General features: G+C 40.4%; 1 long non-coding RNA gene across 3 annotated transcripts in view; it reads right to left on the minus strand.

The window, feature by feature from the left end:
- The window catches only part of LOC121830381 (uncharacterized), a 140578-nt gene that overhangs the window by 19467 nt on the left and 94368 nt on the right, over positions 1 to 26743 (minus strand). The window contains exons 8-13 of one of the 3 annotated variants that reach the window (XR_013052453.1): positions 24091 to 26688; positions 22736 to 22844; positions 22270 to 22325; positions 15418 to 15552; positions 13240 to 14385; positions 4783 to 12643 (exon numbers count right to left, since the gene is read on the minus strand). This is a non-coding gene — a long non-coding RNA (uncharacterized LOC121830381). Of the gene's footprint in view, positions 1 to 4782; positions 12644 to 13239; positions 14386 to 15417; positions 15553 to 17112; positions 19574 to 22269; positions 22326 to 22735; positions 22845 to 23323; positions 23477 to 24090; positions 26689 to 26743 lie in introns of those variants that run through there. The other 2 variants (XR_013052452.1, XR_013052451.1) reach the window with 2 other exon arrangements.

The raw sequence follows: 26743 nt of genomic DNA on the forward strand, positions 1-26743 counted from the left end.
ATTTTTAAATGACAGCTCAATATTTCTAAGGCAGTAACTAAACACGTACATACATGTACATATATATGCTATATATATTATATAGAACACATGTCGTGTGACATACACACACACACACACACACACACACACACACACACACACACGAGTTAGCTCCCTCTGTTCCCATAAGTTCCACATCCATGAGTTCAACTAAGCAATGATAGAAAATATATTTTGAGGAGCATCTGTACTAAGTAAGCACAGATATTTTCTTGTCATTGTTCCCTCAAACAATGCAGTTTGATAGCTATTCACGCTGTGCTGACATTGTATTCAGGATTATGAATAAACCGAAGGTGATGGACAGCACACAGAGGTTGTGTATGGGTTGCACTTAGATACTGTCTTGCTCTGTATAAGGGAAGGGAGCATCTTCATGGTAGGGAGAGGAATCTTGGTACCCATTCTCCACAGGGAGCAATGATGGAACAAATTTTCAAAAACCTCACTGTTTACAAATCTCTTGCACTTTCAGTATCACAATGACAGTACGGAGACAAACTCTCACCACGTTCAAAACACTTATCTATCAAAATTGTTAAGCTCTGGCTAACTTGGAAATAACACAGTGGGTAGAGTAGAGGACAGGCATCAACCTAAGTTTTGGGATTCTTCACCTAGGATCTTTCCCTGAAAATGGAAGCAGGGTGTGGTGGTATTGTGTTCCCCAAAATACTGTGTACTCTAATAAATTTATCTGGGGTCAGAGAACAGAACAGCCAGGAGATACAGAGGCTAAAAAATGGTGGAACTCACACCTTTAATCCTAGCATTCCAGAGGCAGAGATCCATCTGGATCTGTGAGTTCAAGGCCACATTGGAAATAGCCAAGCATGGTGACACATGCCTTTAATCCCAGAAAGCCAGCCTTTAATCCCAGGGAGTGGTGGTAGAAAGCAGAAAGATATATAAGGCGTGAGGACCAGAAACTAGAAGCATTTGGCTGGTTAAGCATTTGGCCTGGTTAAGCTTCAGGCTTTTGAGCAGTAATTCAGCTGAGACCCATTCCGGATGAGGACTCAGAGGCCTCCAGTCTGAGGAAACAGGACCAGCTGAGGAATTGGCAAGGTGAGATAGCTGTGGCTTGTTCTGTCTCTCTGATCTACCAGTATTGACCCCAATAACTGGCCTCGGGTTTGATTTTATTAATAAGAACTTTTAAGATTCCTGCTACAGCAGGGGCTATGACAGGCATGTTTATGGTTAAACAATTAAAAATTAAAATTGTGTTTAAAATATACAACAGATTAGGACAACTGGTGTTCATGTGATCTGGCTTTCTAATACTGTAGAAGTTTATCTCTCCAGATAAGTAATTGCTGATAACAATTCTGTGAATGCAATTTTCGATATCATTTAATCCTCACAACACCCAAAAGATGAGAATTAAAATCCTCATTTCACAAACGAGATGACATGGGTTCAGAAGTGGAATAAGATCCCCTGAGGCTGGGGCAACATCTAGGCACAGGTGGGCGCCTCCCGGGGCTTGCATTCTTAATCACTCCAAGGCTCTTCATAGCTCTGTCTCCCAGCACCAAAACCCAATGCGTGATCCATCTCCACCAGACCAGGGGAAACGCCTGCAGCAGAGATGAATGCTCAGACCACTGAGACGTGTTGATGTTGGTGCATCTGACACTCCTACAAACAGTGATGAATCATCCTCTTTTTGCATAGCTCATTCTAAATGTAATGAGCTGGTGATTCATGTCCCGTGTAAAATCACCCTTTGCCCACCATTTTTCAGCAAAGTGTTGTGGTAGAAATCGTCTCTATGGGTTGAGGCACATGTATCTGCAGAGAAGTCATTACCACTGCATAAACAGCACTCTGTTATTTTTTTTAATGGATTATTTTCTCCTCTGTTCAAATCTGTGCTATTTATTACCTGGAAGGAGACAATGTTATCTGCCCTAATTCCCAGCCTTAAAGTTTTCGATGTAGCCCACTCTTGGCCCTGAATTAAGGAATTTGGATCTGTTTTATATTTCTTAACACTATTTGCTTGACTGTTGTTTTAGTCCACATGCACACATGCAGGCAAGCACACACAAACACACAAACACACACACACACACACACACACACACACACACACACACACAATAAACCAAGATTCTTTAGTCTGTTGTGCAGGTTTCCCATGGAAAAGCTGGTAGTGTCTTACACCATGGTCACTCTTGACAGCACAAACTGTCACCACAGAAAGACCTGATGACAGCAAACGCCAGAGAAGGAGCTGTCTTCCTGAAGATGTTCCAGAACTGAGGGCACACGGCCTCTGGATGCACAGGCAGAGCTTCCATTACTGTTAATGGGTGCTATACATGCACAGCGCCCATTACCACTAATGGGAGCTAAGTGCCTACACAAGGGGAGAGGATGGTGAAAACCACCCAAGAGAGAAGCACAACTCAGTTGCCTGCTAGAGAGTGTTTAAATTAAAAGCAGAGCAAAACTGAATGTAGAACCACGGGGGAACTGTTTAAATGTAAATGTAGTGGGACTCATCCCCTCTCCTCTCTCTGCTCTGTGCCTCAATTTCCTCAGCTTGCATCTCCATGACAGCTAATGACCTTGTGGTCTCCTCCAGAAGTGACCTGAAAATAAATTTCACACTTCCATTGACTCAAATGATGGGCTTGAGGAAGCTTTGTCAGGGGGAGGAAACAATGCCTGGGCAGTTGCATCACAACATGGGCAAAACTCATGGCACATGTGTGCTTAATGACACTTAATGGCCCGGGATAGAATGGTAAAGCAATATTATTGCAGCAATTTGTTCTGTCATTCCTCAGTCTGGGAAAACATCTGTTCTCTCACAATGTTATTGCAGAGGACAGTGAAAGAAAAGCAGGAACACAGTTCACATCTACCCAAGGGCCAGATACAGAAGGTGCCATGTCTTAGTCCAGGCTCTTTACCTAGAAGTAAGCTTATCTTTGAGAAACAATTGTTCATCCAGGACCTGAGGGTGCACAACCTTGGACTCAGAATCCAGATACTTTTCCCAGCTCGGTGTCCAGTAGTTTAGTGTTCAAAAGGACAGAGGTACCTGAGGTGAATCTTCCTTTCCTGGCAGTGCACTGGTATCTGGGGACCAAATGCACAGATGGGGAGATGAGCTGCTAGCTCCAGGGGAGATGATTCCAGAACTCTGGAGAGATGGGGCTGCATGTTATTCAAGCTCTTGCCTGCACCAGTTATTTCCAAAAATAGTGTCAAACACAAATCTCAACAAGTGCTTATTTTAAAGTGATAGAGAATATGGATATGGAAATAGAAGGTGCCTTATGTTTCACATATGCTAATTTATTATTTACAGCATGACCCCACCCCCACCCCACATGCTTCTGTAAGTTAAAGACCTGATTCAAACCATGGGGTGGGACAGCTTGATGGGGCCCCTGCCCTTATCTGTCAAGTGGCAATCTAGTCGAATACCCCAAGCAGATGATCATGAAGGAGAATAAAGAAAAGAGGACAAGCATGGAATGGCAATGGAGAACCCAGTGTGGATGGCAAAGAAGAGCAGAGAGAAAGGGAGTAAGGGAAGGAGGGGTGAGTTGGGGGAGTAGGGGTGAAAGAGCAAGGGTTTGGAGCCTGAGTGAGGTTTGTCCTCAGCTCAGCCTTCCTCTATGTAGTTGTCATTGAAATTAATAAGACTTTTCTCCATTTCCCCATCTATCAGAGTAAAGGCTCTATGCAAGGCAAATTGCTAAATGGTCTTATTAATAAAAAACCTGGAGCCAGATATTAGGGTGAAAACTGAGAGATCAGAGGAACAGAATAAGCCACAGCCAACCTTACCTTACCAACTCCTCAGCCTCCAGAGAGAGAGCTACTTCCTGTATAATCACAACTACCTTTCTGTGCCCTGCCATCTTACTTCCTCTTTCCACCCAGCTACATCACTCCCTCTTTCTGCCTAGCTCTATCACTTCCTGTCCATCTGTACAGAGCTCCAGAGCTCTATGGTTAACTAGTGCTGGGATTAAAGACATTTGTCACCATGCCTGGCTCTGTTCCCAATGTGGCCTTGAACTCACAGAGATCCAAATAAATCTCTGTCTCCCGAATGCTAGGAATAAAGGTATGTCCTACCACTGCCTGACCTCTATATTTAATATAGTGGCTGCCTTTGTCCTCTGACTCCCCAGATAAGCTTTATTGGGGTGCACAAATAAAATATCACCACATTTCCCCTTTTATCTAAAATAAAAAAGTTATAACTAATATAATAAAAACTATGTACAATAAGTACAATAACTATATACAGGCAGTAAATACATTAACAATGTCTAGTCCATATGCATTTGACAAATTCAGAGAAAATACTCCATTATCTATCCTACTTTTGTGAATCCAAATGATTGTATCTAATTTACCTTCTATCCTATTTGCATTACCAAAATATCTTTTGATGTCTTTCAAACTTATATACTTTATAACTCTTTAGTGAGTTTCTTTTCTGAAATTGTTAACAAGGAAAATTATAACTATAACTATCTAATCTTCAACTCCCTCAGAGACCCAAGAAGGAAATAATATTACCTAGTTAAACAGGAAGTGCAAACAAGCAACTTCCAAAAATGTGAGGAATGACAGAAACAGCTGCCTGCCTGGACAGTCAACCAAGGTTTCTCTGCAATATTGGGGAACCCATCTTTGGCCTACAGGCTTAGCATATCTGATAGACTCATCTGTGAAGGAGGATTTTCTAAAGAGCTGTCCTACCTTGTCTTGGCAAGGTTCAACAGTCCTTTCTTTTGTGTCCTGCTTGTCCATTTGAGCATCATACTGTCAGCAGTCAATGTGATGGCACTTTCTTGCCCAGTGGCTAACTTTTGCCACAATGAGAGTAAACTCCATATGGAGTTTCTTCAATGCCCATCATCTTCTTTGAAGTAGATTGGTGCTGCCAAGAGCAGATATGTCTCATAGTCATAAAAAAGAAAAAAAATCTGTTATTAGAACATCTTAAATGCCATATTCTGTAGATCTCTGAAGTGTTTGAAGATGACCTGTCTATCTAAAATATCTCTGCTTGACCTTGAAAGTATACCTAATATGACTACAAGTTGATTTTAATGACTAACTACTGACCTGCATTTCTTTATTATCCTAAGTAGTTGGTAATAATTTTCATGAACTAGAAAATTACATTTATATTGTTAAATGAACTATATAGATACAATACCTTGAACAAGATTAGAAATATATATACAGTATTTTCTAACAAAATCAATCTCAAATTTGTAGCAATGTACATAATTTGTATACAATACACAAAAATCCAATTGAATGTAAAATATTCAAAACGAGTAGTTGCCTTCTAAAAGTAGATTTAATAATTTATCTTTTTATCTTACCATACCTATATAAATCAATCTCAAATTTGCAGCAATGTACATAATTTGTATACAATATAAAAAATCCAATCCAATGTAAAATATTTAAAACAAGTCGTTCTTTTAAAAGTAGATTCAATAATCTACTCTTTTATCTTATCAGCTCTACATACTATTTTCCCTGCTAGACAGCTTGGGTAATCCACAAATGTACTTAATAAACTCTTAAGACCTACAACATATAAATCCTAATTTTTTGACAGATTATCAAAGTGCATGACTGGGGACAAAAATCATACAGAAGGGGATCACTCTGTCCAGACACCAGAATGCCTTCTTCCCTTGAACACAAAAGCTGAGTGTTCATCCACTGAGCTGCAGCCCCAGCCATCAGAACACGCTTCATATGCAGTGAGCACCTTCATCCAATACCATCCTTATCCTATTTGAAAAGCAAATCAAGAGACCTAAAACTTACTATGGAAACAATTATCTTATTTGGTACCAATGCAAAGGCGAGTAACTTGATGAACCTTTTAGAAGTTACATAACCAAAGGTTTCCCGACTAAAAAGCAAGGCAGCTTCAGCCTGGATTAGAGTCATTTCTGCTTTCTCCACAGGAAACTCACTCCTAGCAACAGAGAAAAGACTACAGGCAGGGAAGCACCCAAAGAGCACACCTCACACAGTGGCTGTTCTCTGTTACTGACTCCCACAGCTACTTGTAGAAGTAGCTCTCTACCCAACCCAATGCTCTAAAGTCCTGAGGCAATGTGAGCATCTTACTCTATGGTACATGTCATGAGTTAACTGCCACTGTACTTTGTCCATTACATAGCACCTTTGTCTATTCATATTTTCTTTGATGAACTGCAATCACTTTTGCTACATTTCACTTCCAGCTGAGCATAGCACAAAAACACAGAGGCTTGGTTAATAATTGACTTATTTATATTTTTTATCTATTTGCCTTTTGATAGATTTAAAAGCCATATAGATACAAGTGCAGGCCAGCATATATGTATTGAAATATTTGTATAATTGCTTGAATAATTAATTAATTCTTCTTTGTATAAACAAATGCCCACTGAGCCAAGTAGAACAGTTGATTCTGTAATAAGCATGAAAAACTGCCAAACAAAGCTAGGATACCTAATACTCATTCCTGATACTATCTTGTAGCTCTTAGAAAAGACAAAGGAATGGCAGTTCCATCTGAAAATACACTGGAGGACCATAATGTAGCATGAATCTTAAAGGTCTTATTAATAAAAACAAACCTGGAGCTGGGTATTGGGGTGAATGCTGGAAGATCAGAGAAGCAGAACAAGCCACAGCCTCCTCACCTCACCAGTTCCTCAGCTGATCCTGTTTCCTCAGACTGGAAGCTTCTGAGTTCTCATCCGAATGAATCTCAGCTGAACTGCTGCTCAAAAGCCTAAAAGCTTAACCAGCTCTAGTTCCTAGTCCTCATGCCCTATATACCTTTCTGCTTTCTGCCATCACTTCCTGGGATTAAAGGTGTGTGTCACCATGCTTGGCTGTTTCCAGTGTGGCTTTGAACTCACAGAGATCCAGAGGGATTTCTGCCTCTGGAATGCTAGGATTAAAGGCATGTGCTACCACTACCTAACCTCCATGTTTAATATTGTGGTTGTTCTGTTCTCTGATCCCAGATAAGTTTATTAGGGTGCACAATATTTTGGGGAATACAATATCACCACATTTCCCCTTTTTGTCTAAAAATAAAAAATGCTTATAATTAATACAAGAAAAACTATATCAAATAAGCATATAAAATATACACAGTTGGCCGGGTGGCGGCGGCGGCGGCGGCAGCGCACACCTTTAATCCCAGCACTCAGGAGGCAGAGGCAGGCGGATCTCTGTGAGTTCGAGGCCAGCCTGGTCTCCAAAGCAAGTTCCAGGAAAGGCGCAAAGCTACACAGAGAAACCCTGTCTCGAAAAACCAAAATATATATATATATATGGTCAAGAATTACATTAACAATGTCTAGTCCATTAACATTTGACAGATTCAGACAAAAAATTTTTCATTACTTATCCTATTTAAACCATGTCCTCTATGATACAGTATTGATATGTTTACATCTAAGAAATATTGTTTCTTACAATTCCATTTAATGGTTTGTTTTTCTTTGATTTGGAGTTGATGGTTTCCTTTCAGTGATGTCAGCATTTGCATAAAGTGTGTAATCATTTATCTACTTCAGGGATAGTAAACAACTTCCTGCAGGAAGATGACACTATGCCATGACTCAGTTAATTCTTGGGAGTTTAATGAACAGGATGAGTGTCAGAGCTGATCCTCTGTACACACAAGATTTGGCAATCTGCTAATATCACTAATCCACTTACCACTGTAGTTTTTGCAAGACTTAAATGTGATGACTACATCACTATAGATTTTGCAAGATTTAAATGTGATGTGATGTGAATAGTATCTGTACATTGCAAACACCATAGTTTAGTACTGGTTCATGTTTGATATTTACTAGAACAAGGAATAGAGCATGTACTCCAACCACACAGTGTGGGTGCTGTTATCCTTGTCTAGGGGATGAGGAAAGGAGTCTCTGAATTAGTAAGTATTATGTCCAGCTTTAAATAGCAATAAAAAGGAAGGAGTCAGAACTTTAAATCCCAAAATGACTGAGTCCAATTCAGTCTCTCCTAGCAAAAATGGAGAAGGTGACTTAAATGGCCATCTCTGGTAATCTGATTGGTGACTACTCTAATTGCAATCAGAGAGCCTTCATCCAGTAACTGATAGAAACAGATGCAGAGATCCACAGTCAAGTACTGACTAGAGCTTCGGTATGAGCCAGGGATGTCAAGGTCATGACAGGGGAACCCACAGAAACAACTCACCTGAACTAATAGGAACTCATAGACTCTAGACCAACAGCTATGGAGGCTGCATGGGACAGACCTAGGTCTTCTACATATGTGTGACAGTTGTGTAGCTTGGTCTGTCTGCCAGACTCATAGCTGTGGGATCAGGGCCTTTCTCTAATGCTTTGACTGGCATTTGGGAACCTATTCCTCATACTGGGTTGTTTCACCCAGCCTTAATACAAAGGAAGGAGCTTCGTTCCACCTCAGCTTAATATGCCATGCTTTTTTGACATCCATTGGAGGCCTGCCTGTTTCAGAACAGAAACAGAGGGGCGAATTGATGGGGCAGAGGAGAGGCAGGGGTGGGAATAGGAGGAGAAGAGGAAGGAGAAACTGTGATTTGGATGTAAAATAAATGAAAAACTTAATAAAATTTTAAAAAGGAAATAGTCTACTCTCATTGGGATGGGATGGCCAGGAGCTCGAGGTCCACATATACCATGTGTGTCTTTTCTTTCCATCTCTTCTATCAGTGCCAACCATCTGCAGTATCCTTATAGCCCCAGCTTAGTGCAGGCCATAGGTGTGATCTGCATTGTGTTGCCTCTCATCTCCTAAGGTTTGCTTCACAGATCTCTAGGGACACAAAGGATCTATGTGATGTGGATGCCCATCTGACCTTTGACTTCCTAAATACTGTGGAGGACACGTACAGATGCAAGCAATATCACAGTTTGCAAGAGGTCAGACATGCTCAAATCCATGGGTGAAAAGGTCCAAGTATTTTAAGTCAGACTGCATGTCATCAGATGAAAAACAGCCACAATATAAAGATAAGGACAAACTTTTACTTTTAAGAATAAGCATTTCCATTGGGGATGGATGCCCATTTATAAGTTCATTGACCCCAGATCTTCTGATAAGGTCCCCATCACATGTCAGGAGATGATGGTAAACAGAGATAAAGCAAAGAACTTCTTCAGATAGGAGAGAAAGAGCTTCCATCTTTGTAAATCTTCATCAAAACCTGCTTCATGTAAAAGAACCTTTATTGTGGAAAGACCTACTAGTCATTACCATTGTCAAAGAGACACAGTGCTATCTATTAATACTAACTAAATATGAAGAAATAACCAGAAACAAATCTGAATTGAATTCCATTCTGCAAAACAATTTGTCTCAGACTTTAAAGAATGGGTAATTTCATAGAAGACAAATGAACCTAGGGAAGAGTATAAAGGGCAATATTAAACTGCCCCCAAAGACTAAGGATGTGTGCGATGAATGCCAATATATGCTTTCAATAGAGAAATTCCTCAAATACTGGAAAACAGAAATACCACATTATCTTGCAATCTCAATCCTGTGTATGTCTGTCCAAAGGAATAAGACTATTACCTCAAAGAAGTAGTTCCACCACCATGCTCATTGTAATATTGTTCACAAAAGTAGAGAAAGACAAAATGTCAGTCGATGAGTAAATTGATAAAAGAACTATCACAAGTAAATATGTGTGTATGCAATAGAATATCTTTTAGCCTTAGAAAAGAAAAAGAAAGGTTGTTATTTGTGACAATGTGGATGAACCCAGAAGGTGCTAATGATGAGTGGAAATGAGCAGAAAGGTATACACTGTGTGATCTCACTTATGTGAAAGATCTGAAGAAGCCAAAGTAAAGACAACAGAAGGTACAGGATCTGGGACTAGGGGACAGTACAGAAGTGGTAATCAAAGGACCCATGCTGTCAGTTGCAGGATGGATAACTAATGCAGACCTATGACAATTTGCTGTGTAGAGTTAGTAGAAATATGTTGTGTGCTTGAATTTGGCTGGGGAGTTGATCTTAAATATCCTCATCACTCACAAATAAACAAGTTATGACATGAAATGGTGGGATATAAATCTACATGATCATCCTTACACACATATACATGAAGCAGAACATGAAGTAGTATACACTGAATATACACAAATTTGTATCAGTCAAGTTAACATTGACAAAGCTGAAAAAGTAGTGAGGAGAATAAAAGGAATATGGAAACTGTCTACATACCATGCAACTATGCACTAGTGAGTAAGAAACAAGTTAATATTAATCAGAGCATGTAAACAAATGGCTATGTACACATGTAAATTTTATAAAATTTTGATTGTGAGTTTTTACACTAAAAATGTAGACATTCTTGGAAACAATGATAAATCCAATGAGTCAGGCTGCAGCACTCGTGTTTTTGAAGATGCAAAACTGGTTGTATTCTTTCGTTTTTTGATCACCCTTTATAATTATGTGACAATGAGTCATGTGACACTAGATTAAACCAGTTGCAGGCTAAATTCTTTAGAAAGCAGATGCTGAGATGAGGTCATAAACCCACTGGGAATCCTCTGGAGCCATCATATGCCATCTCCAAATAGCCATCTCTTGTGCTTCTGAACTTTGACCGCCCTAGGAACTGAGTATCCCTAAGCAAGAAGCTTTCAGCAGAAAAAGCACTGATGCTAAACTAAGTCCATCTTCAAGCATCGCTCAGCAGCTGGGCCTTCCTTGAAGAACCAACCACATGGGGCATCTCCACCTTCACATGTAACTTATTCTCTCTCATTTCAGAAGTAATATTGCTTTGTAAAGTATTTGCTTTAATTGAATTTGGAACTTAATCTCAACTGTTTGGTTCAACTTAGGATCTGCTGAGGACTGGACTCTCTGCCCCTTAGCGGACATGTTGAAGTTCCAGTCTCTCTGTGCCACTGTCTTTGGTGGCGCCATCACTAGGAGGTTATTAGATTAAGTGAGATCATGAAGGTAGCGCTTTTACCTAGAGATGATGTTCCAGGAGGAGGAAAAGTGCATGTGTTTAGAAAAAAGACCATGGGTGGGGGAGGGGTACATAGTAGCCATCTACAAGCCTGGAGAAAGCCTTCCCCCAGCACATTCTGCCATAACCTTGAACTTCACACACTGAACAAAGGTTTTGTTGTTTAAGCCACTCCATGTATGGTACTTTATCATGGCAGCCTGAACTTGATCTAACAGCTGGATCTTATGGAGGCGTTTTCTTAATTGAGGTTTCCTTCTTACAAATAATTCTAGCTGTGTCAAGTTGACATAAAACTATCCAACACGGGTGATGAGAAATCCATAGGTGGGGAGTTAGATGGCACCACTCCCTGAAGCTTGGGAAGCATGGAGTTCATTGCTCCTGATGACAGGCAAATCACGCTAATTTCCAGAATGGAAATCTGGTATATGTTTGTTTGATTTTTAGTTTTAATGCTCAGCTCCTAAGCAGAGAGGAGGGAAAGAAAGTGGTGTCAGACTGATCTAAAGTTGAAGGTTTTCACATGGATGAGGTGTTGGATAGCAAAACAAAGGATCTGAGAAAAAGAACAACAAATTGTTTGGGAGCAGGAAAGGGGCTGACAGAGAGAAGGAGACGAGGAAATGGATTAGACGTGACGACTTCAGGGTCAGATCTGCGGATAGTTACAGAGGGAGACACAATGTGGAGTACAAGATAGAGGCGGCCTTAGTAAACAGACTTTCCATAGTAAAATGGGAGCTGTGATCTGGAATGAGAATTGGTGAGTCAAGACTGGCCATTGACACAGATTTGGAGCTGTGTACTCAGGATGTAGAAGGAAGCAGACTTTCTTTCGTGAATGCACTCTTGCTCCCTTTCTCAGCAAGAGGACCACTCTCTATAGATGTATAAAACTTTAATCATCATTTTAAATGGAGCTTATTGTAATTGTGTTTGTGGATAATAAATCTCTTTTCCTTTTTCCTTTCAAAGCTAGCTGCGTTTTCATGGTATGAATTTCTGGGCCCTTCCAACTACAGCTGCTCCACATCAATCTTGCATGAACACCAACAACAACAAAAAAGTGCATGTGCCAGCAGAAGGTGAGTAACACACTGAGCCTCTCAGCCAGGGCTGGTCACCCTGATGTGTAATCAATCAACAGGAAAGGTGTGCCTTTTGCAAAGTTCCTAGAAGAGGTCACTTTCCTAGGTGTGATCAATCTCCCCCATGCTGATCCTGTTACAGCGATTACCAGTCTACCTTCACAGCTTCCCCTCAAGGGAGCAAAGATGTGTCTGGGAATGTCCAATGTGGTATGTCTCAGCAGGTTAGATTACATTATAGCATAACTCACTGTAAATTCTCTTCATAAGTAAAAAGCAATTTGAGGTTTTAAAACACCAGAAAGCATTCTTTTTGGGGTGGAACTATGCTGAACAATTATAAACAAACCACAGAAGTCACCTCCCCCTCAACAGGAATCAGCAATTCTTTCCTTTGACATAGAAGGCAGGGGAATCATCCATGCTCTGTGTCCCAGAGAGTTCTTGCTTGGCAGTAAGTAGTATTTATTCTCATGACCTGTAAAGGTGATAGGAGAGAAACCAGTCTTTACTGAGTACTCAATACATGCCACCCAAAATATCATCCATGCTGTCTTCTCTAAAACTCAGTATAACTCTCAGCTCCCTCTGGAAACCCTCTCCTGGCGACTTCCCAAGTCAAAGAGTGATATGTCACTCTGCATGCCAATCTGCATGGGCCACAGGGAAGCCAGGGGGTCAGGGTAAACATTCTGCATGTGGCTGTAATGGTTTTTTGTAAGGTTGACTTTTGTATTTGAGTTTTGGTGTGTATATGTATCCATGCTTGTGTATGGAAGCCAGAGCTGATCATCAGGTGTTTTCCCCAATTGCTCCCTCTTATTTTTTGAGACAGAGTTGCTTACTGAACCCAGAACTCACCAATTCTGCAAGACCTACTAGCCAGCAAACTCCAGGGATCTCCCTGTCTCTGCCTCCCCAGAGCTGGGATTATACATGTGTACTAACAAATCCAGCATTTTTCAGTGTTTTGGAAGGCTTAACTTGGGTCCACAAGCTTGTACATCAAGTACTTTGCTGACTGATCCATCTGCCCAGGCCCAAGCAAGACTCACACTTGAATTGTAAACTCACCAGTGTAGATTTCTCTCTTCCATGCAATGGGACTCCATGCAGAGTGATCAGGAGAGAGGGATAAGACAGGATTTCTGGGACAGTGTCTGAAGCTGGAACATGGGGCTCAGACACAGACTGGAGCTCACACCATGAGACCCACTGTTCTCAGGACTTTGGGCTTCCGGTGAAACCACACCACCCTCTCTTCTACATCTCCAGTTTGGCTGAGTACAGACTTCTCAGGCCCTGCAATTACATGAGCCAATCTCTACAGTAAGCAAGCAAGCAAAGTGCTGCCTGCAAGGTTCTAACTAACATGTGGATTAGGACCCTGATGCCACACATTCTCCATTTCTTTATCTTGCTGGGCACCACCTGCTTTTGCTCTGGACTGTAAAATTTTAGTGAGTGTTACTCATATCAGCATGCTGAGCATCTAGAGCCACATCTCACTGATCAGATGTCCAATGGGTAGGACTTATTTAATACTCATAAAGTAGTCCACGTCCTTGTCATTCTTCTGAGCAGTTAGCAGTCATCAGAAAATTCACATAATGTGTGAGAGTTGAGATTCAAATCCAGGAACACATAACTTTAAAATCCTGCAGATTTTTTATACAGCATGTGCCTTTGTGCCTTTCTATTTCTGTTATCAAAAAGACTTCCTTAACAATTAAATTTAGCTTAGAATTAATTTTAATAAATGACAAATGAAGAACTCTTCCCCATGGAGACAGTATGCTTGAATTCAAATCCTAGAACCTACTTTCCACTACTGTGCAACTGCAGATGGCCTGGCCTCCATGCCTCAAAGTCTCCTGATCCATAAACTAGAAATATTAAATAGCATGACCTATGTGTGCCTGTAAGCTATTACCACTGCAGTACTGCCTATCCCAACTCTTGGAGTGACTGGCTTCAGTGAAAATCGTGAGTAGTGAGGGCTGCTGCCTTGGTCTGGTTGCAGAAGTGCTCCTGATTCCAGCTGCGGTGGCGGATACTCCTAAAGGCTGCTGTCAGAGGGGATGCAGGTTCATGGACTGTCACTCCTCCTGAAGAGCATCTTCTGTGGTGCTGGTGGGCACCACCAAGGAAACAGAATCATTCAAAGCCTTTCTGGTTTATGTTTAGGGACAGTACACTGGCCTCTTCACCTGCAAGTCACTGACCAAGGAAAGACACAATCAAGTGTAGAGAAGCAAGCCCCTCCCACAAGAAGGCTACACCAGGATGTAGTAGAGAACTAGAGGGAATTAAGAACTGGACTGGGCCTGTCTCTTGGCCTCCACCATATCTGATATTAGCATTACTCATAACAGAACCTGCCACCCATTAAGAAATGAAGAAAGGTTCTAACTGTTAAAATTAATTATCTATTTATTAAAGGAAACTAAGCTCATGGGCCGATGCTGCCTCTGTCAGCAACTGGCAGTAAGACTGAAAAGTCAGAGCATCTCCTTGTCCTTCCTATACTGTTAACCTTCCTTTGCCCTTTATTTTTTAACAAGCCACTAGCATTGACCAGGTAACACATGGAAGGTAACCATTTGCTCAAGATCAGAAAACTTCTCCTTTTTTAAGTCTTAGGAAACCATAGCTCTTATTTCTATAGATGAATGCTTCAAGGCACTGAGGTACTTCTAAGCATTAGTCCTCATCATCACTGCTGAGACAGAAGCAGAAGGACTGTTACCAGAAAAGCCACATGCAAAGATTATGCTGTGAATTGGGGATGCCATGGATACAGGTTTCTGAGAAGGGATGAAGGCATGTGCCCGGATAGCACGTATACTCAAACCTGAACCCAGGTCCTAGGCTCTAGATCACTTTCTCCATTTTGCATATCATATAAGACAGAACCTGAGTGCTGAAGCACTTTGTGGGGGATTCTTTAGTGAGCCTGGGAGTCAATTGTCAGGATCTAAAGGTGTGTGGTGGCCACCAGCCTTGGAGACACCAAGCACCAGCATGGTGTCACAGGACAGCACAGTAAGCAGTGGACAGCCAGAGCCCAAGAAGAGGTCCTAAGGCAGAGAGGCCACAGAGGAGCCATTGCATTCCCCAGGCAGAGGGCAGAGCTGAAGCACAGCAGCAGGGCACCTGCTCAGGCAGAACCTGCTTGAAGTTTATCACTTCCTCCTCATAGAAAGTATCTATATACAATCTAGAAAGTGGCTAGAGGACTCTCTCACTCACCTCCCTTGTGCCCGGGTCCTGGAATGTTATCTCAAGAGTCAAAAGTAAGAATACAAGAAAATAATGGCATTCCCCAGAAATATTCTTTTCCATGGAAGAGCACACCAACTGGTTTTCCAGTACCAAAAAGTAGCCCTGAAAACATACATACAAGTAACACTATATAAATTGGAAGGTTATGTCTAGGAATATATACGTATATACAAGCATATACATATACATGTAACAACAATTAATGAAAAAAAAAGAGGTCGTGAATTTGAAAGAGGGCAAGAAGGGGTGTGTAGGAGGATTGGGACGGGTGGCAAGAAAGGTAGAAATGGTGTAATTATATTATAATCTCAAAAAATAAAGAGAATTTTTAAAAATGACAGTTGGGTGACACATTTTGAATGGCACAGAATAGAGGCCCAGAGACACACCCAGGGGTACAAAATGCCTTCAGGTTCTGTCTCACGTTCTTGCAGAACCATCTTCACTCAGGATCAGTGCTGAATTTGGAAAACTGAATCATTTATTTCCTCTCACAGAATTTTTTTTCTCCATGACCCAGTGTAGCTTCCACTACACTTTTCCACATTGCATTAACTCACTGGGTTAAAGATCTCAGAACCTCATTTTCTATGGCCAGGTGCTGACATCTTTCAAAAGCAGCCCCTAGAACTTGGAAGTTGAGGAACTCAGCAAGGTGTCTCCTTAGCACACCAACCAAAACCTAACTATTAACTCCCCCTGTGCAGCAGACATTGTTCTGGTACAGTGCTTCTCAGCCTTCCTAGTTTCTCATGTTGTGATGACCCCAACCTTAAAATTATTTTTGTTCCTACCTCATAACTGTAATTTTGCCACTGTTGTGAATCACAATGTAAATATCTGTGTTTTCCAATGGTCTTAGTCAACCCATGTGAAAGGGCCATTCAACCCCCAAAGTGTCTTAATGCACATTTTGAGAAACACTGCTCTGGTACCTAGGAACACCGAAAGGGACAGAGCAACCATCTCAAACTCTTTGTGATGTGCATCCCAGAGTCCCAGCACACTCCGTTATCCTAATAATCCATCCAGAATAGAATTAGCTAGCAGAGTAGATGTCTACTGCTGAGGACAGTGAAAGTTATTAGGCAGTTATGTGAGGATCTTACAACAATTAGTTCTTGTTCTCCTTACAACAATTTAGTTTCCACTTCTGAATAACAGGTCAACAGATGCCCTTGTGAGGTGTTGAGCATCTGAAGTGTTTTCTCTCTTTGATTGTCTCTCTTCATTTTCTCTTACTCCTACTCCAGTCTGGTTAGCTTGCTGTAATGTCCACTCATGGAAATAAGATTTTCTTAAAACCTGCAGTTGCTTCTACATCTCACTGGAAATGAACACTGTTTGAATTCCTAATCCTTCTCCTACATTGTGAAGAGCAGAGTCTAAAGTTTACCTCTTAATGGCTAAACCATTATACATGTTTAGTTCTTGAACTTATGATGTCAAAAAGAGTTTTAACTGATTGCTATTAATAGCAGAGGTGATTAGAATTCATTCCACTCCCAAGCACACAACTATTTCCAATTACATCCGAAGAGTGAACATTAATGATTCTATTAAGTCTGTTCTCTCTCTATATATATATCTATCTATATATATATCTATATATATATCTCTATATATATATATAGAGAGAGAGAACAGACTTAATATATATATGTATATATATATAGTCTGTTTATATATATAGTCACATCATACACATATTTAAGTTGCATCTAATTACTTCAGTCCCCTTGAGAAAGAAGTTAAGCGGTGAGGGTGATTTCACTCACCGTGCACCCAAGAAGCACCTCCTAAATTAAGTGTGAAAACAGAGTTATGGTGTTTCTTCAGTCTCAAATCTCATGGGCATCTCAAAAAAATGAGTGTGATCTTAATGTTCAAATATAGTTTTCTTCACATAACATTGCTCCCATATGGAAGGCAAGTCCCTCAAAACTTGGGGACAGAAACAGTACTGTGTGCCCATCCTGAACATGAACCCAGAAGCTGGATCTGTTGAAAAGCTGTGTTCCCATATCTAAAAAGACATCTTCCTTATATATTTCCAAAGGTAAGTCTGCTCTATGTAACATTCACCTTATAATCTGGCTGTGAGACTCCACCTTGGTATAAACCATGATTTTATCCTGATTCCAAATGGAGCCAAGGTCTTTGAACCTTACCTCTCTGACCTAAGGAAGCAGATGCTGTCTGTGACCTCCCATATGTGGTTTACATTCACTGTCCACTCCCAGCAGCATCTGTTACCCTAACCCCAGGTTTATGCATGGGGGCTGGCCAGATGTACAGGGGAATTAATGAACCACAGAGGCACTGATAATAAGGACCTACAGGACAGAACAGACAAGAGGCTAATTCTGGGGTGCATGCTTCACATGTCCCTACAGTTACCCAACTACAAAGAGTGGTAACTTGCTTGATGAAGCTGGATTTTATACACTGGCTTTGTCTAATGCTTTTTTCATGTCCATAGAATGTTTTCTGGAATCCACTGAGGAGTGAATTACCCTTGAGTCTTTGGCTCTAGAGAAAGTTACGTTTAGAAGAATCCTAACTACAGCACAAAGAATCACCATCCACAGCATCAAGCTAAAAACAGCTATAATGAAAATGAGCATGAGGTGCAGTGTTTACAGTACCACATGTGTGGGAGAACATGTGTACTGAGGTATACACAACCTCTGTAACGTCCCCAAGCTTGTTAACTATAAACAACTTTAAACATGGCAGTGTCACAAAATGTGAGCTTAAGTAAATAAAATCAGCTCTATTCGATGCCTGGTGTCACATTCTCCTGGGAAGAGAAGGTCTGGAGGCTGCTTGGCTGCTTTTTGTACTATAGAAGACACGTCTTCCTACAGAGTCATGGATGTCTATTCTGTTTCTTGTATTCAAAAAATTAAAAAAATTTACATTTTAAGTTTGTTGGTCCATGGGTGGAACATGAATAGTGAATAGCTCATGAACTAACTTAAGTCATAAGCATAGAGCCTCCTTTGGGGCTAAGAAAGTTTAAATTTGATGTATACATTCAGATTAAGCCAATAGACAGAATAGCAAAGTATTTAATGAGCAAAATTAATTACTGTTAATTTCTTAGTGAGAAAAATCTATATCTCAATAAAGCTTCACTCTCAGGAAGCTATTCAAGTAGAGAAGTTTCCTGGCAGAAAGGTTGAGGGTAGATGATTAAGAAACATACAGGAGACCATTACAATTCCAGGGCAAACAGAACTCTATTAGGGGTCTTTGATGTTGATGAATGTTGCTTGAGAGATTGCATTACTATTGCAAAATGATTAAGGATGTGTGGTACTTAATGGTGTATCTCCTCTAAAGTTATCACTTCTTGTAAAGTTTCCCATGGAATTTTACACTACTCAGATGAGGAGACTGACTTAAAATGAAGGGGTGTTAATGGCTATTCACTGTTGTTTATTAAGAAAGATTTCCAGAACCAAACACACCATTGTCTGAATTCTGCTTCCTGTATTTAAGAATCACCACTGCCTGCTGCTGGGGGGGGGGGTCTTCCTTCACCTCCTCCATGCTGTGAAGGCCTGTGTGACAGTTGACATGGAGTGTTCTTGGCAACCTAAGGACTTGGCAACCACATGACTGACTCTAGAATATATTTCATTTCCCAACAATGACATCTGGGCTTATCCCCTGACTGGGACTGAAAACAGTCCACACACAGTGCCTTAGACTTGACTGTAAACCTCTAATCACTGTTTACCCCTTAGTAAGAAATTGTTAATTTTTATTTAAAAAATATAGTCATCTTTTCTTTGTATTTTAAATAAATAATAATAACAATTATGCAATATTGGTTTATCATTTTAGTAAATAATTATTTCATGTTCACATTAAAATGATTCCAAAATGATCATCATCGTGTGTTCATCATAGGTGGAGATGTGATTGGTCTCATTCAAACACAGAAAATAATCTCCACATGTTAAAAAATGTAAAAGAATATACATAGGAAAATCCCAGAACAGGCCTCCACTCCAGTATTCACTGTGTAGGACTGTTCTTAGAACAGCCCTTTGGTGCTTATTATGGTGCTGTCTTCAAGAGCCAGGTCTCCTGGCTGCTGTCATAATGAGCTCTGCAGAGAGAGAGTAGAGGGGAACAGAGGAGCAGAGGGAGAGAAGGGAGAGAAGCAGGGTATTAAAGAAGGGCACCTTATCAGAACCAAAAGCAGCCATAGCTAGGTGGATATTTTATCATTTGTCATTTTTAAAGCAACATTTGAAGAACATGGCAAAAATATATTTAAAATCTATTCATTTTCCTTATGATTCTAAGTAAAGTCTTCAGGATTATAAAGGCATACCCCACCAACCCACTACAGCAACCTGGACAGTTGTGCAGAAGTCAGCCACTTGATCTTTATTATGAAGTACTGACCAGAGGTTTGCAAAGAAAATCAAGCTTTTAAAAATTAGTACCAAATACAAATGTAGGCAGGTACCTTTTGCTTTTATGATGAATATATTACACATAAGATGTCCTAAACCAAGCCTCAATACAGAAATACACACACACACACACACACACACACACACACACACACACACACACACTCAAAGGCCAATGCATGCACACATAAACACACATGCACACTTACCACACATACCTACACACATGCACATACAAACACACACCACACATATGCACACAAACAGATGCATGCACAAACACAGACACATACACACATACACATTCCTCAATGAATGGCAGCAAAAACAAAAACAAAAACAAAAAACATCTTCTGAGGCCACTTCCATTAACAGTAAAAACCCAACAGACTGACCCTAGAGAATATATCCCAACAGCACAACAGTATCTAGATGATTCTCTAGATAACAGTGAGACACTGAGCTCTGACCCACATTCTTCTCATGAGACTATATCTATTACATCCCATCATTGCTGTCAACCTTATAATCAATATCCAATATCCATTGAGAAAGAATGTGAGAAGCTGATCAAAATCTAATATAAAAAGTGGAATTCATGCTCTTAGAAAGAAAATATTTGATTTCTAGAAGTCTTAACTCCCAAGTCTCTAATTATTCTGACAATTTGTGGGTTTCCGACTCCAAAGAAAGTGCCCTGTATAAAGAGCAGCAAGACAAGACTGGTGGAGTTCTTGAAATAATTTGTGTTGGTGGCTGGGGAGATGGCTCAGTAGGTAAAGTGTTTTCATGAGGACCTCAGTTCATTCCTCAGAACACACATGAAAGTTGTGCTTTGTAATCCCAGTGCTGGGAGATGGAGACAGGAGGAACCATGGGGCTCACCAGCCAGCCAGTCAGCCAGCCACCCTAGCCTAATGGGTGAGTCCTAGGTCCCAGTGAGAGATTTTGATGACACCATCAAAGATTGACCTCTGGCCTACACAAACACACACCACATGCAACACACAAGCACACACATAAACCTATACATAAATATACATTTGCAGGCACATGACTGCACACACACACACACACACACACACACACACACACACATACACTGACACATGTTGGAAAGGATAAGTGGAGACTCAAATACAGAAAACCTAGCTGTTAAATGTTTAAAGTCTATAAAATAAGTCTGAAAAAAATCTGCCCAAGTTCATTCAAACGTGAAGTTGGTTTGTTTCTAAAGCCCATCACACAAAGAGTAGTGACTGCTACAAAACCATCTCCCATCTTTCCACCCACACTCTTCTTCCTGAGCATGCAAATGCTAAAGTGTTGAATGTGTGCCAAAGGTATCATTTTGAATGCTTCCCAGATAATCCAAATGCAAATATATTTGGATCTTAAAGCACATTTTCTTCTTCCCACAGATGTGATAAATCCAGGCCACAGAAATCCAGGAAATACAAAATAATTTTTGTCACTGATCCTGGCACAATGAACTGGAAAAGCAGGTAATTTTCATCCCTGGAACCTTCCCACACGTCTGCTCCTACTTGAGGCCTTGAGAGGCCTCTCCTGTGATTTGAGGGAGTCCTATGATGGGCTTGTTCTGGTACACAGACCTGAAATACCATCTTCAATCTCACACACAGTGATCACATGTGGCAGATTAATGTCAGTGAATCTTTGCAAAAGTAAGGTTCATCATCAGAATTTTCCTCCAGTACTGAGTTATGACCTAATGTGTTTCTCGGCAGTGCCCCAAGGAGATGAAAAAAGATGGTGGGGAATATTACATAGTGTCCATAAAAACGGTCTTCTTTGCCATCATTCAGATAAAAGCAAGGGAAAGATTGACAAAGCCATCATTTCTAGAAAGCAGTATATTACATGATCATTGAAATGCACCTAACAAAATGTGAAGTGGATCATGCTTTGAACGTCATTTTTAACATAGTAATATGACTGTATATACACACTGCTGATGCCTCAAGTCACTCACTCACTTTGAATGGAGTCATTGCACATTGTTAAGGGTTTTGTGCATGAGGAAAGACTGTAAATGGTGTTGTGGTTACAGGTTTGATTTCTATATGAACTATCTAATGTGGTTCTCTTACAAGGCTGAAATCACATTCATCATAGTAACAGAGTGCATTTTACTGGTCTCATGGTGAGACACTGTAGTTGTAGGATAGATCAGCTGCCCCTTTGGTTTTGTGCCCTGAAATTGATGTTTTTGTTATTTTTCTTTTCTTTAGGCACCCAATCTTCTGAATCCTAATCCCTTAGACAATTGTGATACAAACACCACTAGCACTTGGTAAATATTGAGATAGATTTATCCTCAAATTTAAGAAAAAGAAAAGCAAAACATGTAAATGTATACCTGTCAGTTTGACTTTAGTCATGAAGCTTTGTTTCTGAGTTTGGCTCACAAGGTTCCTGAAAGAGTTTTCAAACAAGAAACAGCTCAGTATATAAGAGCTATGAAGGTGCTTGATAACCAAGTGTCCCTGGTCTATACCTCAGGAATACCATGGCTCCTGGAGTTGTGAAAATGTCATTTGAGGAACTATAACTGCTTCTGCTTCTCAAGTATCCTTCTATCTAAGGTCCTTGGGTGCAAGGATAATTTTTAGTTCCTCCTGTAACCAACAGTAGAATTTCTTCATGTCTTATCTTTTGTTCCAAAATAAGGGACCATGGAAAGCAGACTGGTACCCCATACCCACTCTGAGCCTCACACCAGCCACTCTGCCTCTTTGGTTCTCGGTGTCCATACGAAGGTGCTGTATGCACAGCTATAGGCTTATATACAGTGATACTACAGAGGCTGGGCCCATCAGACTCACCAGTTAAGGAACACATTAGTCAATTTACATCTGGTGCAAGGCCTGACCTTCTTGCACAGCCATGGACTGAAATGTGTTCCAGGACAGCTGTGTTCTATGTGCTGACTACCTGCAAAACAGTCCAATGGGTTTGAATTATCCAGTAACATTTCACCTGAAGTTGGTCAACCATCCATTTAGCTTCGTTGATGCATATTACCAGAAGTGGTTTTAATCTGCTCAAAATGATAGAGATTCTTAGTATTGAGGAGGGAAGAGTGACTTTAAAAAATCTATTTTGCCAAAAACTTTATGATTGAAATTATATCTTAAAGAGACTTTTTTTTATCCTTCTGCGTTTCTTCCTGATGTAGCAGATGCAACCTAAAATTACTCAAATATTTATATTTCTGTCAATGGCTTTAATCCATTTTGTCACCTAATTGTATAAAGCTATCTTCTACTAAATAGGATACTGGTATTTTGAAATAAATTGATTTTTTTTAAAATGGACATAGTTAAAAAAAAAGCTACAGATGGGGTTTTATATACAGTTGTTTGCTTAGTGGATGGAATATTGAATCCTTCACCCATTAAATGCATCCTCACCACAGATTCGCTGCACCTGCTATTTCACATCTCAGTATGTTCCATGCTGAATATTGATGGTCCTTTGAAGATACTATGGAGTCAACTGAATGAGTAGAAGCAGCCCAATGCTGACACCTGCTGGACACATAATTGTATGCATCCAACTCTACCCTGTACTTGGGAAGCACAAAGCAAAACAGAAGTTTGGTTTACTTAGTATGCATTGCTTCTATTTGTCTATAAATTCACCACTTATACCGGTGCTAATGTCTAGAGGGTAGGCACTATGGGACTCAGAGATCTAAGAGGAAAAGACAGAGAAACCATGAAGTTCTCAATAGGCTGAGCTCAGAAATGATGTCTCTCAGCCCCGTGAAGATACATCAACTCTGCAGCAAATGCTTCATCATGGCCAACTCCTCTTCTGATCTTTGGAAACTCACTTTTATTCTAACTGTTCTCCACCCCAGTGAGGTCTCTTTAATATGTTTTCCTTGAGTTCTATGGATCTATGCATTCCATTATGAGTTATAGCTTTAGTTTTTCAAGGTAGGTTGGATAAGTTACAGTAAGAACAATAATATTTGGGTTTGGATTATGGCACAGACCCTCATGCATATCATTAAGTGTAAGGATAATTAATTAACTTATTAATTATTTCATTCAACATACATGTTTTGTGTGAGCTCACTAGCAATGACACCCAACTCCTAAAGTTTTAAATCCGTGGCTCACTGCTGATAAAGAATACCTCACCACCCAGCAGATCTGCACAAGTTACTCACCTCACCAACTGAACCTCACACCCCATGGATAGCACTTCCTTGCTTTCCACTGCCAGTCAAGCTGTCTCCACTCTTTGTTTCTTGATTTGGCTGTTCTGATACTTCATATGCAGTAAATCTAGCTGTATTCATCCTTCTGGGGTTGGCTTATTCCACTTCCCATGGGGGACCAGCCCCCACCATTGAGGAATGAGAAATAAGAGACTTAGTTAGAAATAGAGGGGAGAGAAACAGAGAGAAAACACAGGACAGACTCGGGTGGGCCTGGATCCTTATCCACCGGCCCAGAACTTTATCTCAAAAGTCTATTTATAACAATGCCAAGGGGTGGAGCAAAAGACCTCCCCCTTGCTAGTTACAGTCAAGTGCAGACCCTTACAAACACCTGGTACCCAGGCCCGTGGTCCAGTCAACCTCTTATGCAGTCGTGCTGGGTCACAGCCACTAGAAAACCTATTGGGCTACAACAACTTACCATAATGTCTTCCAGGTTCATTCACCATATTAAGTATGGGAGGATTACCTTGTTTTGCTTTATAACTGTGTGTGTTCTGGGAAGATTAAATGTTTATATAAAAGAATGAAATTTAACACCATGTTTATGTCACACACAACAATATATTAAAAATTCTAAATACAAGAATGGAAATTGTGAAATTCCTCAAAGAAAATGCAAGTGAAAAGCTTCATACATGGGGCTGACAAACAATATGGAGATGTTATAGAAAAGGCAAAATTATGTGGGCAGGATGGCTTTAAATCCAAAGGCTCCAGCACAGCAGCGGAAACAACCACACACAGTAGGGCACGAGAAGATGTGGAAACTCTAAAAACCACGTATATGGTCAGGGATTGATGGCCAAACCATATGTGGAATGCCTACAGCTCAACAGCAAAATGATAGCGAAGCCCCAAGAAGACATGAGCAAGTGGCTTGAATTGTCTCTGAAGACAATATGCGAATGGCTGGAAGGTACAGGGCAGATGCTCAGCATCTACAGTTATTGGGAGGATGAAAACCAAAGCCACAGCAAGATGCCACATCACACCTGTTAGGATGGCCATCATCAAAGCATGAGTGTTGGTGAGGACATGAGGCAAAAAAGACACCTGTAAACTGGGGATGTGGATATAAATGGTGCATCCACTAGGAAAAGGGTTTGAAGTTCCACAAAATAAATTAAAATTACATGAAATCAGAAACCATAATATATAATCAAAAGATCTGTAAGTTAAATAAAATAAAAACATCCCAGACAAGTGATTGTATGTATGGGTCCTAGCATTGGCGTGTGTTTCTTGTGCTTTTTTTCCACTTTTTTTTTCTTTTTGTTTGTTTTATGCTATTCTGAATTTTTTTTTACTTTATCTTATTTTATTTATTTTCTAGAAGTCTGTTTGTATTCTAATGAAAGAGAGAGAGAAAGGGTGTGGACTTGGGTGGGTGGGGAAGTAGGGAAGATCTGGAAGGAGTTGAGAGAAGGGAAACTAATCAAAATATCTTGTACGAAAAATCTATTTTCAAAAACCCACATAATCCATAAATCATATTTGAAAATACATCCAAAATAACTGAACCCAGCACCGTTTCCATTTATCTGTGTGTTGAGGTGCACATGAAACATTTTAAGATCAGAGAACAGCTTTGAGTAATCGGTTTTTCTCAGTATTGTTTATAATGGTCAAGATATGAAAACTGCCTAAGTGTCCTCAGCTGAGGAATGGATGAAGGAGTGTGAGATATGCCTACAATGTAAACTTCTTAATTAAAATTCAAACAAATAGTAAGTTATTGCAAGATCCTGACAGGAGCCATCCTGGTTACTTTCTGTCACTTTAATAAACACAGATCAAAACCAACCTGGGAAAGAAAAGTTTTACTTCAGTTTACCCAGGTCACATCTCCTCACCAAGGGAAACCAAGGCAGGAATTCATGACAGGACTATGAAAGCAAGAACTGAAGCAGAGTGGGGTGGCTTCAGAGATGGCTTAGCAGTTAATAGCACTGGCTGCTCCTCCAGAGGACCCAGGTTCAGTTCCCAGCATTCACACAGTGGCTCACAAACATCTGTAACTCCAATTTCAGGAGACCTGATGCCCTCTTCGGACCTCTGTGGGAATCAGGCATGCATGTGATGCACCATTGTATACGCGGGTAAAACACCCATACACATAAAATAAAATAATACTCTAAAAAAAGAACTGATGATAAGACCGTTGAGGAACGCTGTTGGTGTACTCCTCATGACTCCTTGCTTTTGTATATCACCTGCCCACGGGGACCTTTCACATCAACCATTAACCAAGAAAATGCCCCCCACAGACACACACACAGGTCAATCTGTTACAGTCAGTTTCTCAATTGAGGTTCCCTCTTCCCAGGTAACTCTAATTTGTGTCAAGTGGACAAAAATGAATCATCACAAGAGCAAGCAGTAAAACATTTAAAATGCAGAGCAGTCTAAAAACTAGTGCTATGGACCCTCGTTATTACCTTTATGCTCAATTTACTCTGCAGAATGTTCTAAGATCTGATTCAACTGAAATGTGAAGTCCTCAAAATACGGCCATCACTTGCTTGTTTGTATCCTCTGTGACTAAGGAGACACCAACCATAAGTAAGTATTCAGTAATGTTTGTTAATGTGTATTC

The sequence above is a fragment of the Peromyscus maniculatus genome, chromosome 6 (assembly GCF_049852395.1).
Source record: "Peromyscus maniculatus bairdii isolate BWxNUB_F1_BW_parent chromosome 6, HU_Pman_BW_mat_3.1, whole genome shotgun sequence".
NCBI classification, from domain to species: Eukaryota; Metazoa; Chordata; class Mammalia; order Rodentia; family Cricetidae; genus Peromyscus; species Peromyscus maniculatus.